This window comes from Bos taurus, chromosome 27 (assembly GCF_002263795.3).
Source record: "Bos taurus isolate L1 Dominette 01449 registration number 42190680 breed Hereford chromosome 27, ARS-UCD2.0, whole genome shotgun sequence".
NCBI classification, from domain to species: domain Eukaryota; kingdom Metazoa; phylum Chordata; class Mammalia; order Artiodactyla; family Bovidae; genus Bos; species Bos taurus.
This window is the reverse complement of record NC_037354.1, coordinates 26,428,618-26,443,786: the sequence shown is the minus strand read 5'-3', so window position 1 is coordinate 26,443,786 and position 15,169 is coordinate 26,428,618. Positions and strand designations below refer to the sequence as shown.

Genomic DNA, 15,169 nt, shown 5'->3' with positions numbered 1-15,169 from the left:
GGTGCCCCCACTGCAGGGGCACCAGCTCAATCCCTGGTCAAAGAACTAAAATCCTGCATGCCATGTAGCACAGCCAAAAAATTAAAAAAATAAGAAAATATACATGATGGACTCCAACTAAAAGGTGAGCGTGAGTTTGCCCTTTGGTTTGGGCCCTTGGGTGTCACGATTTGCATTTGGCAATGTGCTGTGTAGGTCTTTCCCCTCTTCCGTGTGACAGCCTCTTCTCAATCTTCAGCATCACTTTCCTGAGAAGCCCACCCTAGGGACCTTCTCTGAAGTTGTCTCTTCCCTCCTCCCATCCCTGTGTATCATATCACCTTGCTTATTTAATTCATGGCACGGACCACAGTTTATAATCAGAAATTTGTTTATCTGCATGTGTGTTTTCTGTCTCATCCACTTGTTTATCATCTCACAATCTCAGGGGCCCTCTGTTTTTATTCCTCTTACTGTATCCCCAACATTTAGCACACAATGCTCATTGGTACTTAGTAGGTTCTTAATAAACACTGAATTAATAGATGAATCCATCCATTCAGTAGGTAGCACGACTGACATTCAGTGATGAGATCCCTTATTTTTTATCCTTTACTTTTTAAAGCTTTCTATTTAGTTGTTATAAAGTTGCACATATTTTAGTATAAGATTTTATTCATCATACTTTTAAACTGGTTTGGGAAAGTTGCTCAAATCACAGCTCCAATACCTACCAATAGATCCAGTTTTTTCCCAGAGGTAGTAGTGTTTATTAGATATTCCCATTATCTTAAAGCCCGATGTGTTTGTTCCTATTATAGTTGCTCCAGTATTATCAGACTGACCTCTCTGTTGGCATGAGCTATGGGCTCTCAGTGAGTATTCAAGTTTGAGGGCAGGGAGGAAGGGGTGAGTAAAATGATCCAAGGAGCTTAGAGAGAAAATACTGGAGCTTCTGTTTATATACTTTTGCAGATAGGTAGGAAAGAAATTGACCTTTGTGGATATTTAATATGTTTTGATAGTAGTTCATGGGTGTGCATGTTCAGTCACTCAGTCGTGTCCTGCTCTTTGCGATCGCAGGGACTGTAGCCCATCAGGCTCCTATATCCATAGAGTTTTCCAGGCAAGAATATGGGAGTGAGTTGCCATTTCCTTCTCCGGGGGATCTTCCCCACGCAGGGATCAAAACCACGACCCTTGTGTTTCCTGCCCTGGCAGGCAGATTCTTTACCACTGCGCCACCTGGGAAGCGCCAGTTCATGTTTAAATTTGTGTATTAACATCCAGACATTAGGGGTACATACTCAGTTTTTTTTTTTTTTTTTTTTTTACTGATGGGCTTCTCATTTTAAACCGTGTAGAAGCCACTAGACTACAACATTCTGTTAGGGTAAATTTTTTGAAGACATAGTTGTTTGCGTCACTGATGAGGTCAAAGATCATGGATACTGCTCAATTCAGGATAATTCTCTTTCCATTGGAAAACAGGAAAGCTCTAGGTTGTACCTCTGGCCTGTCTGTAGTTCTCCACAACATCACTTTGTAAACACTTAGGATCAGTCCTAGGAAAACAGCTGACAATGGAAACCCCACTGACAGCAGGTCAGTAAAATTATCTTGGTACATGGAGGGCAGAATATTCTATTTTTACCATGTTTTTCCCTCAGGCCTCCGTGAATCAGAGGAACTGTGTCTGTCCCTTGGGTTGATGCGTAATTCTGCTGGAGCTGGTGAAGGTCAAACTGGAGGGCCATTTATGTGATGGAAATTTACATGCGTTGCTTCCATTCTTCTAGCGGTGTGAGACTCACCGCCTCTTGAGTACTGAATTCCTCATGTCAGCCTGAAGTCTGCGCTTCCATAACTTCTGTCCATAGGTCTTCCCAACCCACTAAAGCCCAACCCTCTCTCAAATGACTGCTTCCCAAGGGCTGGAGGAGAGTTTCTTGGGTCTCTGATAGGTTGTTCTGCTTCAGACCAGATATTCCCAGGCTTTTCAAGCTCTTGCCATATTCCATGGTCCTTAGTCACCACGCATGCTAGTTATCCTCCTTGAAATGGGCTCTCATCTGGCCTGGGGTGCGGGGCCCAGAACTATCTGTGATTACAGAGAGATGGCCCAGTGAGTGTAGGCCAGGCACCCCCTCCCTTTGCCCTGAACACCATGTTTCTATCATGTGGATGAGCCAGCTACTGGCTCTCCCTACAGACATATTACATTGCAGACACATACTGAGCCCCGGAATGAGGAAATCCCCTCTCTCCTCCCTGGGAACAAACGTGAATAATGGATCTTTTTTCAAGGTACTATGGAGTTTAGAGGGGAAAAAATGCTATAAATGTCGAGCACCAGCTATCTGCAGCATTCTGTGGGCTTCTGATCCTTATCGATGAGCACACAGACTGATTTATGTCCGCGGTCAGGGTGAACATACTCTTTCACATTCTTTTCTTTTCTCTTGCGATTATCTTACATGTGCCTTTCGACGTATCAACAGAATCTGTAAACTCAGTTCCCTTTAATAGTAACATAACATTCCATTGTCTTAATGTACGACAGTTCGCATAACCTTTTCCTAATTTGGGGCATTGGGTCATGCCCCATTTTTCCACTGTTGTGAATGGTGTTACCGTAAACCTCTCGGTGCTATTTACTTGCTTTTCTCTTTTGCATATTTCCCCTGGGGTCTATTCCTCAGCGGGGACCATTGGGTCAAAGTGTAGGGACAGTTTTATAGCTCTCTTTTATATATTGCCAGCCTGATCTCCAGAGGCGATGGATATTTTTCAAAAGTGCCAAAGAAGACAACCAGGGCCTGGAGAGATCATAGCTTAACTGGAAAAGCTGGTCCTGTGCGTTGCTTCAGGTTCCTCTCTAGTACCCTCTCCAGTGCTAATGATGGAGATATGAAGGAGGGGACTTTAGGAAGACCAGCACCCTCTGTACCCAGACGTGTTTACCCAGAAGTGCAATTGCTTCCTTTCTGGTTGGTTTTTTTTTTTAATGTGGACCATTTTTAAGGTCTTTATTGACTTTGTTACAATATTGCTTCTGTTTCATGTTTTAGTTTTTTGGTCACTAGGCACGTGGGATTCTGGGTCCCCGACCAAGGACCGAACCTGTACCCCCAGCATCGGAAGGCAAAGTCCTGACCACTGGGCCGCAAGGGAAGTCTCTGCTTCCTTTCTGTGAGGGGATTTTTGTCTTCTGAAAGGAGGTTTCACTGCCTGACCTAGGTTCTAATCTCAGCTTTGCCACCACCTCCAAATGTGTGCCATTAGACAAATCCCCTAACCCCTCTGAGTTGATTTCTTCCTCGTCTGTGAAGAGGTTAAATGATACTCCTTACTCAGGGAGTTTTGAGAAGCTTTTGTAGAGTTCTGGGCTCTTGTCATTCCCCATGACTCACTTGGTGTGAAGGGTCTACGAGTTCCTTCCTGCCTTGTACTGCTAGGAGCCAGCTCTGTTTGCCCTGGGACTGAGGGCAATAAACCTCTGTCAGGGAATGCATGGATTGTCTTCACCCATAACCTTGCTTCCCTATGTTTAGGAACTGGAAAACATTGTGGGAAAGTTTATGAAGAATTATGTCTTTAACAGGTGAGGAAAGGCCTGCACGTAAATGTTTATAGGATGTGCTGGGTCTGAGGCCCATGCTTCGGTTTCCTCATCAGTTTCCTCATCAGCGTGGCTGCAGGAAGAGCATCTCGGTTTTTTCAAGACCTCCAGAGGTATATGACTTTGTAGACGAGATGGGCCGAAAGCTTAGGGAGGGAAGTCAGAGAGAGCTCTTCATTTCAGAAAAGGGTACTCACAGGGAAGGGCCTGGGTCTCTGGGTCCCCAAGGCTGTTTGCAGCACCCTTGAGTCCCTGGGAGAGGTTGGGAGGATGTGTTCAGGACCTGCCTTGTGAGACTTCCCTGGAGGCCCAGTGGTTAAGACTCTGCCCTTCCACTGCTGGGGAAGCAGGTTAGATCCATGGGTCGGGAAACTAAGATCCCACATGCCATGCAGTGCTGAGGTGGGGGTGGGGGGCCAAAAAAAAAAAAAAAAAAAAGACCTGCCTTTCATCTCTCCAGTCTCCTTCTTGCTATTGCAGAAAAATGACAATAGGCTTCTGCAGGGGACCACCCTCCACTGGGGGGACATTTCTTCCATTCTCCAATGGCCTAGGTTAATGGGGCCACAAAGGCTTGCTCCTTCTCCCACCAGCAGGGCTTCCCAGGTGGCTCAGTGATAAAGAATCCGCCTGCCAAGGCAGGAAACGTGGGTTCGATCCCTGGGTGGGGAAGATCCCCTGGAGGAGGGCATGGCAGCCCACTCCAGTATTCTTGCCTGGGAAATCCCACAGACAGAGGAGCCTGGTTGGCTACAGTCCACGGGGTTGCAGAGAGTCAGACACAACAGAGCAGCTGGGCACACACTTCTCCCATCTAGAGGTGGAGTCTCATGCCTCTCCCCTTGGAGCTGGCCTGTCCTTACTGACCTCCTTGACTAGCAGAATGCTGTCCAAGGGACATTCTAGAACTTCTGGGGGTAAAGACCTAAGAAGCTGTGTAGTTTCCACCCAGGTCTCCTGGAACACTTTCTCTGGGAGCCCTGGGCACCACGTGAGAGTTTGTCTGCCCTGAGACTGCCATGCCATGAGGTCTTGGGAACACACTCCACTCAGCAGTTCCAGTCAAGCCCACCAGGCTCGAGACACGTGAGTGGAAGCCACGGACCCTCCAGCTGAGACCTCCTGAGGTGATACACATGAAGCAGAAAAATCACCCAACTGAACTTTCCCGAATTCCTGAACCCCAAGGTCAGGAGACAGACTGCTGTTTTAACCTGCTAAGCCCTGGGGAAATTTTTATGCAGCCACAGAGCAGAGAACACCAGGGCTACCTGGGCTGAGCTGAGTCCCTGCTTCATGCCCTCCCCTCAGCTGTAATCTCGCTTCTCACTCTCGGGACTAAATATCAGAGGCCATGCAGAAGTCATTGACGTCAGCCCTTCTCTTTGACAGGATTCCCCAGATGTATTTTTGGCCTCGTGTCTATTATTTATGATCCCTTGTTGAATTTTACAGTCAGATAGGACAGGAAGCATCGGCAGAGTTCCAGAATCCTGGCTAACTGGATTTTTCTGTTGTATTCAAAGAGGAAATGACAAAGCAAAAATCTCCAGCGCTCTTCCTGTTATATGAGTCGCCCCCGATACATGTGGGGTGACTCGATTCTCTGGCAGCCCTGTTTGGAGAGCCTCAGATCTTAAATGAGGACCTGTTCAGAGCACCCAGATATTTAAGGAATTCCAGTACTCCTTCTTGATGATGCTCATCCCTCTTCTGGTATCCCAGGAGACCTGTATTTACATTTATTTTATTTGAATTTATTTAAACATGTCAGAAGATTAAAAGCGCACCTTACCCCTGCAGATGTTTCCCATGGAGACTATTAACAGGACCCAGACACGCACGAGAATCTGAAATACTGAAACAATCGCCATTTCAGTTTTCAGGCTTCTCTGCTATGACATGTCAATTATTAACTAAGAAATTAATCATTAAGGGCATTAATGAAATTGACCCAACCGTCTTGCTGGGCCACATTGCTCCCTACACAATGGAGCCCGTTAACTTCTGGCTTTTTCCACCCCTTTCATAGCAACCTTCTTTCTACGGGCTGTGTATTTTGAAGGGAGCCAACTCTTTTATTTCTACTTACTTCCGTGGCTGGTACTAGTAACCACTAGGGACCTCAAAACCAGCACTTCCTCTAACCTTCAGCCCTTCCAAAGCAGATTCTCAAAGGTCAGCAGTTCTACACTGACTCATTTGTTTCTCCACTCATTTATTTTTTTTCCCACCCATACATTTATTTACTTATTCAATAATCGTTGATAAAATGCTTGAAATGTACCAGACATTGTGTTAGGCATTTGGGATAGAAGATGAAGAACACCTGGCTGTGCTTGACAAGAGGCTCACGGTGCTTAATAGATGCTCAGTAAACAGATAAGGAATCCCTCTTCGAGAGGCCACGCTGGGATTTCTTGCCGGGGGAACTGAAGCTCTGGGTAAGTAACTAGCTGGACAGTAACGAGGCAGGAAGGAGAGAAGGCGTGTCTGCTTCTCTGTCCTGACCACATCGCTATGTTCCTTTCCCTCCTGCTCCGCTCCTTCTGGTCCTTCCGCTGCACTTGGTCATAACATTGATTCAAAGTCTGAGACTTCCATCTCTGGGATGATACTACACTGTCTCTTGGCTCCAAGGCAATGCTTATGAGAGGATGCTACTGCCAGTTCTAGAACATCCCTTATTAATCTATTATGGAAAAGCAACAACTGTATTCCAGTGAAAGCAAAAGATGTCTCAGAAAAAATTTTAGTCCACGAAAGATGCCAGAGCCCCTCTTAGAAGGCAAGACAAAGTCAGCCCTTATCCCCGGATCTAGCGACTTGGTTGGCACTAAAAGGTTGCTCAGGGTTACTGTTGTGTGAAGGGTCTGGAAGCCCTGAAGCTCAGCATACGATTGCACTGGGCGTAGGCAGACCTTGGAGACCTTGAAACTGAGAACAGTATAAAATGCAGCTGATTTCAGTAGTGTTAAGGTCATTGCCCTCGCCCAACCTACTATTTTAACACTGCTCAATCCTTTCTTTAGAGCCTTTTTCCTTCTTCCATTCTGAGCATAGGCATGGCCAGTCAAGGCCAAAGCTCCAGAAGACAAGTGAATCGATTGGGAAAGTAATTGAAGAAATTTCCAGAGGTGGTTACTAATGAGGGTTTACATGTCAAACATCTATCATGACGCACTTTCAAACTGTGGCTTGGCTGCCCAGGTGACAGGAAGCAATGCAGAGCTCCAAGACGACGAATGAGAAAGTTCCCTGAGTTTCAGAACAGAGACTGGAGGCGCCATCTAGGAGACCCGCTGGACACTCAGACTGGGTGAGTGGTATTGACCTTGGTGTCTACTCTACACAGGCTCTCAACCTTGCCCTGTCCTTTGCCCACGTGGCTTCTGTTTTAAGAAGTACTCAAAATGCCTTCTACTTTGGGTTCCTGGTCCTAACTCTGTACCAATAGGCAGGTATTCAGACGGAAAGAGCATCACTGGTCCAATCTATGCTGATGCTGACCTGCTGTCTCACTCAATAACTGAAACTTCTGCCTGTTCTTTTGCCATCTCCCCTGCTGATAATGGCTGCCAGCAGTCAAGGGCTCCCTCTCAACCCCTTCTCCACCTGAAGTCCTGTACCCGCTCCTACCACTTTCCAGAACACATGAGTAGCCAGGCAATGCTGTGAATCATCACAAATTGGTCCCAACCAAGTTGATTAAGAAATATTAGACTTATGTAGTGGAAAGGGCTTGTGCCTAGGAGCAAAATCCTGTTTTTAGTGAGAAAAAGAGGACATAAAACTGTACAAGGTATCATAAACTTAGACTTAAGAAGTTACTTAGAAGAAATAACAATGCTTAATGTATATGTGCCTAACAGCAGAGCCTCAAAATACATGAAAAAAAAAACTGATGGAATGTAAGGAGAAATTGCAAGGAAATGAATGCACAATCATAGATACTGACTTCAACACCCCTCTATCAGAAATAGACAAATCCATGAAGCAAAAAATCAGTAAGGACATAGTTGAACTCAATAGCACCATTAATCAACAGGATAGAAGAGATGTCTGTGGACTACTTCATCGACATGCAATGGAATATACATTCTTCTTAAGCTCACATGGAACATTTACCAAGATAGAACACCTTCTAGGCCATAAAACATACTTCAGTGGTTGTAAAAGAACAGAAATCATACAATCTCTGCTTTCAGATCTGACAGGAATTAAACTAGAAATAAATATAAAAAGACGGCTGAAAAAATCCCCAAGACACATCTGAACAACACATGGTTCAAAGAAGAAATCTCAAGAGAAATTTTAAAATATTTTGAACAAAATGAAATTGAAAATACAGCTTAAACTATGCAGCAAAAGCAGTGCTTAGAGGGAAACTTTTAGGACTTATATGTGGAGTCCAAAAAAAAAAAAAAGATGCAGATGAACTTATTTACAAAACAGAAACATATTCACAGACATAGGAAACAAACTTAGGGTTACGGGAGGGGAAGAAGGGAGGGAAGGGATAAATCAGGAGTATGGGAGTAACAGATACACATTACTGTATAAAAAAGCTTAGATAAACAACAAGGACCTACTGTACAGCACAGAGAACTATGTTTGATATCCTATAATAAACCTAAAGGAAAAGAATCTAAAAAAGAGTATGTATATAATATATATATATGTATGTATATCTGAATCACTTTGCTGTACACCAGAAACTAATATAACATTGTAAATCAACTATTCTTCAGTAGAAAAATACATTAAAAAAAGAATATGTATCACTTAGATATTCAGAAAAACAATATTTATTTTTAAGTAAGAGGAAATGAAAGAGCACAGGGTTTGAACTCAGGACCCAATTCAGTCTGGGCTACACCCCTTACTAGCTCTGTGACCCGCGAGGCCCTTAGCACGGCACACCTCAGTTTCTGCATCTGTAAAATGAGGATGGTAAGACCTACCCCGCAGTGGTTTGCATGTGTATATCTGCATACAAATAAAGATAAAACTATACAAGGAAAATGTGCAAGGCGCCTGAGGGATGCTCACTACGCATTGATTTCCAAGCCCTTTAAGGATATTTGGGAGTTGGTAGGTTCCAAGGAAATTTTGCTGGGCACACACAAGGCCTTTTGTTCACCCTTCTCCCTTTCCCATCCTGACATTCCTGATGACACAGACAACCCACCTAGGGGGGCTGCCCACTCCCCTAGGCACCAAGTGTCTCCATTTTGGAGGAGATAGGGGAGCCCTGGAAAGGAAGCTGTTTTCTACTTTGAAAACCCCAGAAAGCGCAAGGCTCTGGGACAGGCTGATACCGTCTCTTTTCTCCCTCTGCCATGCTTTAAAGAACGTTCTGGGCTTCCTGTCCCAGCCTGAGGGAGAAACCAAGGGTACACGTCACTAGAAAATAACTACGGGGCCAGAGCCTTACACGGGAACTTGGATCCGGAGTGGGCTTTGGGCAGACAAGGAGGAGACTGTTGCAGAGCTGGGATGGCGAGGAAGGGTGCCCAGGGCCCCAAGGGGGACGGGAACAAAGGACTTAGTCTCCCAACAAGCCTGGGCCGGGTCAGGCAGAACTGGGGGAGTCGTGAGCGGAAAACCACCCGGGCCCCTCCAGCTAAGGGCGAGGTGTGGAATGTGAGAGGAAGGTGAACGGAATGGCATGAAGGGACTTTGGTTCTGATTCACATTCAGTTTGACTCTGAAGCATTCCAAACGTGGTGGGAACAGAGCCTGTTTGGAGAGGATTGTTATCTGAGGACAGAGCAGGATGAAGGGAAGGGTGGGGGGTGATGGCTGACGGCTGCAGAGAGCATTCCAGCTTGCAGATAAGTGAAGCCAGAAGGTTAGGCATGATTCAGTGGAAGTCTGAAGAACTGCCCGTTCCACTCCTGACCTGAGTTGAAATGAGACACATCAGAGAGAACTTTTGAGGCTACGTGGTTCCGTAATGCTGGGCTTGATCAGTGGCTGTCAGATTTCAACTAAAGACATTTCCTCTTACTCTAAATTTGCATTCCAGGAAATGTGCCTGTTCTCTTTTGTGTGTTAACTGAAAACTTCCCTGGTGGCTCTGCAATGCAGAAGACCCGAGTTTGATCCCTGGGTTGGGAAGATCCTCTAGAGAAGGGAATGGCAACCTACTCCAGTATTCTTGCCTGGGAAATCCCATGGACAGAGGCGCCTGGTGGGCTCTGGTCCATGGGGTCGCAAAGAGTTGGACATGATGAGCGATTAACACACACACTAACTATCCATGGCTGGTTCCTCTTACTCTAAATTTGAATTCCAGGAAACTTGCCTTTTCTCTTTTACTTCTCTAATTTTCATTGGTAAGATAGGATTTCAGAAGCCAAGATGATTCACATTGTACAGCAGAAACCAATACAACATTGTAAAGCAATTATCCTCCAATTAAAAACTAAGAAAAAAAAATACTAAGAAAATCAGAATGAAAGCTGTCAGTGATGGTCGTGTTACGGGGGACTGAATGTGACAAGAGAGTAACAATAAATGATGACAAAATTCCATTCAGTTCAGTCTCTGAGTTGTGTCCCAACTCTTTGCGACCCCATGGACTCCAGCATGCCAGGCTTCCCTGTCCATCACCAACTCCCAGAGCTTGCTCAAACTCATGTCCGTTGAGTTGGTGATGCCATCCAACCATCTCATCTCATCTCATCCTCAAAATTCCATAGGCATCTTTCAACGATAAACTTGACTCCCTTGTCTTTTGTCATCTTAGCCCTTACCTGCCTCCAGCCACACTCCCTTTTGTTCCATGGGCTCCTCCTGGGCTGAAGGGTACAAGCCACTTCTTGGAGTGGAGATGAAAGAGAACGGTGGCTTGGGTACCCTCAGCATCACCTGTGTTCACTGACCACCAGTGTTCACTGACCACCAGGAGGTAGGGGGCTTATTCTCCATTTCCAACGATCTTACACCTCACTCTCGGGAAATGTAAGAGTCTCCAACATTTCAAAAGGATGGACTTTGAGGTTACGGAGGACATCCGTGAGAGGTGGATGGGCCATTTCCTCTTTTTCTTTAAAAAATGTTTTATTGATTTGGCTGCGCCTGGTCTTAGTTGTGGCACAGGGGATTTCTGATCTTTGCTGCAGTGTGTGGGATCTTGACTCACAGTGTTTTAGTTGCGGCGTGTGAACTCTTAGTTGCAGCACATGGAATCTGGTTCCCTGACCAAAGATTGAACCCAGGCCGCCTGCATTGGGAACACAGAATCTTAGCCACTGTACCACTGAGGAAGTCCCAGGAATGCATTATTCCGCTGCAGACTCTCTTTCCCTGACCTTCCAGGCTCATTGTCTTAACCCACCAAAATGCTGTTCTGGAGAAATGAGCAGCTTTGGACGTGCTATTTCTTCTGCTATAAAGTCCTGGCCCCAGATCTCAGCATGGTTCACCCCTTTAACCCTTCACCTTTGGGCTTAGCAGCAGCAGCAGCAGCATTTTGACAAAAAAGCTTTCTGATAAGGGTTGACTTGTGTCCCTTCGGAATATGTTGAAATCCCAACTCCTAGTGCCTGTGACTATGACCTTATTTGGAAAAAAGATCTTTGCAGATGACCAACGGAAGATGAAGTCATTCATTAGGGTGCGATCCTAACCCAACATGACTGGTGTTCTTGTAGAAAGATGACACTTAGAAACAGAGACAGATGCATGCAAAGGAAAGATGGTGGGAAGGCATGAGGAGAAGACAGCTATCCACCAGTCAAGGAAGACCTGAGGTTACCAGAAGCCAGGAGAAAGACACGGAACCAATTCTTCCTCACAGCCTCAGAAGGAACAGACCCTACCAATACCTTGGATTCAGACTCCCATGAGACAATATATCTCTGCTGTTTAAACCACCCAGGTTGTGATACCTTATTACAGCAATCCCAGTACAGTACCTTGCTCAAACTGCATTATTTAAAATTCCCCTGTCTGTACCTCTTGTTTTCTCCAGAGTACTTATTACTATCAAATTCTCCGACTCTTTGCAACCCCATGTTCTATAGCCCACCAGGTTCCTCTTTCCATGGGATTCTCCAGGCAAGAGTACTGCTGTGGGTTGCCATTCCCTTCTCTAGGGCATCTTCCTGATCCAGGGATTGAGCCTGGGTCTCCCACATAGCAGGCAGATTCTTTACCAACTGAGCCACCAGGGAAGCCCCTAAGGGTACTATATATGTAGCTATTTACTTTTTGCTCTGTATTTGTTTATAGCCTGTCTCCCTCCACTGAGTGTACACAACACAAAGGCAGAGATTTTGGTACGTTTCTTCATGTATTCCCTGCATCTAGAATCAATACTGCCCTTACACCCCTACAGGCTGTACGAGGCTCTCTCTGGCCCTTCTCTGGTCGTGCCTCCCTCACTGCCCCCTCACTCTTCACCCCGAGGTGAAGAGTCTGTGTGGGTAAGTGGCTATGCCACATGGAGCCCACACCCCTGCTTCTAGACCATGCACCAGGAACCCACATGTTGGCCTCAAGCCCACTTCCAGAGTCTGCATCAGCCTCTTCCTTGAGTCTGTCCTAAGACTCTAGCGAAATGGGTGTGGATGGAGGTTCGACTGGCTGGAGCATCCACACAGCTTGCAGAGGGGCCTTTCTGGTGTGGGAGAAAGCTTCAGGGTAAGATGAGAAGAAGAGGGGGACACAGGCCAGGGTCTTCCTTTGTATTTGCCTCTTGCCTCTCAAAAGGTAGGGGTTTGGGGGAGACTCTACCTTGAATAATGTCTGGCATACAGCAGGCACTTGGTGAACAGGAGTAAATGAATGTGTGAGTTACTCTTCAAAGCTTTTTTTATTTGAATTACACAGTCCTTTAAAGAAAACATCAGAACTTCCCCGGTGGTCCAGTGGTTGAGACTTCACCTGTGTTTTAATTAATTAATTTTAAAAATCTTCATAATTGCTTTACAATATTGTGTTAGTTTCTGCTGTATGATGAAGTGAACCAGCTGTATGTATACTATATCCCCTCCCTCTTGGAGCTCCCTCCCCTCTCACCCCCATCCCACCCATCTAGGTCATCACAGAGCACTGAGCTGAGCTTCCTGTGCTTTGTAGCAGGTTGTCACTAGCTATCTATTTTACACATGGTAGTATATACCTGTCAATTTCAATCTCCCACCCTCCCCTTCCTCCACCGGCTCCACATGTCTGTTCTCTTATGACTGTGTCTCCGTTCCTATCTTGGAAATAGATTTAGCTGTACCATTTTTCTAGATCCCACATATATGCTTTAATATACAATATTTATTCTTCTCTTTCTGACTTACTTCACTCTGCATGACAGACTCCATCCATGTGAGACTCCCCTTCTAATGCAGGGAGTGTCGGTTAAATTCCTGGTCAAGCAGCTAAGATTCCACATGGCTCGTAGCCAAAAAACCAAAACATAAAACAGAAGCAATACTGTAAAAAATTCAATAAAGACTTTAAAAAAGATCCACATCAAAAAATAATCTTTTTTTTAATAAACAATATCAAATCCTCAATGATTCAAATCAAAAGCAGGGCATATTCCTGGCTTTCAGGCTTGACCCAGTCTCCTTCAACTGTGAAATCCACAAGGCACCCCCATCCCCCTGTGTCCTTCATCTTTGCCATCCAACCTTCTGGGGGCTGGGATAAAGGAACTGTTACATCAGTTCACAGGAGCCTGCTAATAAGACAGGTAGTGAGAGAGACTTTTAAAACATTGCAGTAAAAGAACTGTAAGGAAAGGTCAGTAACTTTACTAAAAGGATGAATTTCTAATGAGGGGATTTGGGGGGATGATCTGTGCTGTCTGGAATATGTCGGGGTAGGTTAGGTTTTGGAGCTTGTTATCACCTATCCTGCATGTGGTCCACCTGGTTCTTGCTGCTCAGGTAAAAACAGAGTAGAAACTCCTTCCTTTGCCAGTAAACTATTGGGGAAATGGGCTTCACTGGTGGCTCAGCTGGTAAAGAATCCACCCGCAATGCAGAAGACCTGGGTTCAATCCCTGGGTTGGGACGATCCCCTGGAGGAGGGCATGGCAACTCACTCCAGTATTCTTGCCTGGAGAATCCCCATGGACAGAGGAGCCTGGCGGGCTACAGTCCATAAGGGTCACAAAAAGTTGGACATGACTGAGCAATTAGTTGGGCAGGTGATTTTGTTTCTGATGCTCACCAACCTGGTTTGCCAATTCCTCCCACGTGGGGAATGCACATTGAATCATGTTTGGGTGTAAACATGTGATCGTGTTTGGATTTTAAGCCAGTTTTTAAATTGGGATTTGGGGCGGGGACGTGACAATATTTATGCTAACTACTACCTAAGGCTTCCTGACCCAGGAGAAACCTCTGAAATTTCACAGGAAGGGGATCCTTGAGATGTTGGGCCCTGAAGACTCCCTGTGGTTCCTGCAGGATCTAAGGACTGTGGTTGGAAGGCTCAGGGTCACACAGACCCTGAGCCTTGCTGGTCCCAGGGCCAGTACACTGCTGCCTGTGCTGGCCTGCAGCTTTGATGCGTGTAGTCGACTCACCAGCACAGCCCAGAGAGGCTCAGGAGCCAGGTCTGCTGACTTTCAACGAGTTAAACGCTCACCCCACAACACTGGCTTTGGGGCTTCATCAGATGGGATGAGTGAGTGAAGAATGCGTACAACCAGGATACACATCTCATTTCTTTTCTTCTTTTAGAAACGAGGACTAGAAACTAGATTCATAATTTCTGCTAGTTTCTGCCTCAACCTCATAAAAGCGACTATTGGAATACTTTCAAAGGTAATACTCAGAAGTACTGTTTATTGAGCAATTACTATGTGCCAGGCACTTTGCCCCTGTCATTCATTCTTCACAATGAACCGTCCTGGTGAGAATGATAATTCTCCCCATTTTAGGCAGAGATAATGGAGTAAAACATTTATTTACTTTAAAGATCTTACCCAAGGACACACAAATAACCATCTAGGAATCTGCAGATCAATCTAACCGCACAGCCCGTGCTGTGGACTGCTAAGCTACTCTGTCTTTGTGATGTGGTTGCATTCTCACACTCAGTTACTTCATTCCACATGTGTGCCGAGGGCCTGCTCTTTGCGGGGCACTTTCCTCCACTCTGAGGACTATGACGGTGAACAAAACTGGATCCAGTCCCAGACTTATAGAGCTAACAGGCTGGTGAGGAGACGAACGATCAAACACCCACGCGTACAAAAATAAAATTGCACACGTGGGCTTCCCTGGTGGCTCAGTCTGCCAACAAGGGAGACCTGGATTCAGTCCTCGTCTGGGAAGATCCCACATGCCCTGGAGCAACAAAGTCAGTGGGCCACAAATATTGAGCTTGCACTTTAGAGCCCGGGACCTGCAGCTGCTGAGCCCACGTGCTGGAACTACCGAAGCCCGCACCCTCTAGAGCAGTGCTCTGCAACGGGAGACGCCACGGCAAGAAGTCCAAGCACCACAGCTAGACAGTATCTCCCGCTCACCACAACTAGAGAAAAGCCCACACGACAGTGAAGACCCAGCACCGCCAAAAAATTCAAATAAAATTATTTTAAAAAATAAA

General features: G+C 45.7%; 1 long non-coding RNA gene across 1 annotated transcript in view; it reads left to right on the top strand.

The window, feature by feature from the left end:
• Positions 1-5,213: 5,213 nt before the first annotated feature.
• Positions 5,214-15,169, top strand: part of LOC101906081 (uncharacterized) — a 32,058-nt gene continuing 22,102 nt past the window's right edge. Inside the window, exons 1-2 of the long non-coding RNA XR_003032964.2 lie at positions 5,214-6,045; positions 6,812-6,920. This is a non-coding gene — a long non-coding RNA (uncharacterized lncRNA). The remainder of the gene's footprint in view (positions 6,046-6,811; positions 6,921-15,169) is intronic.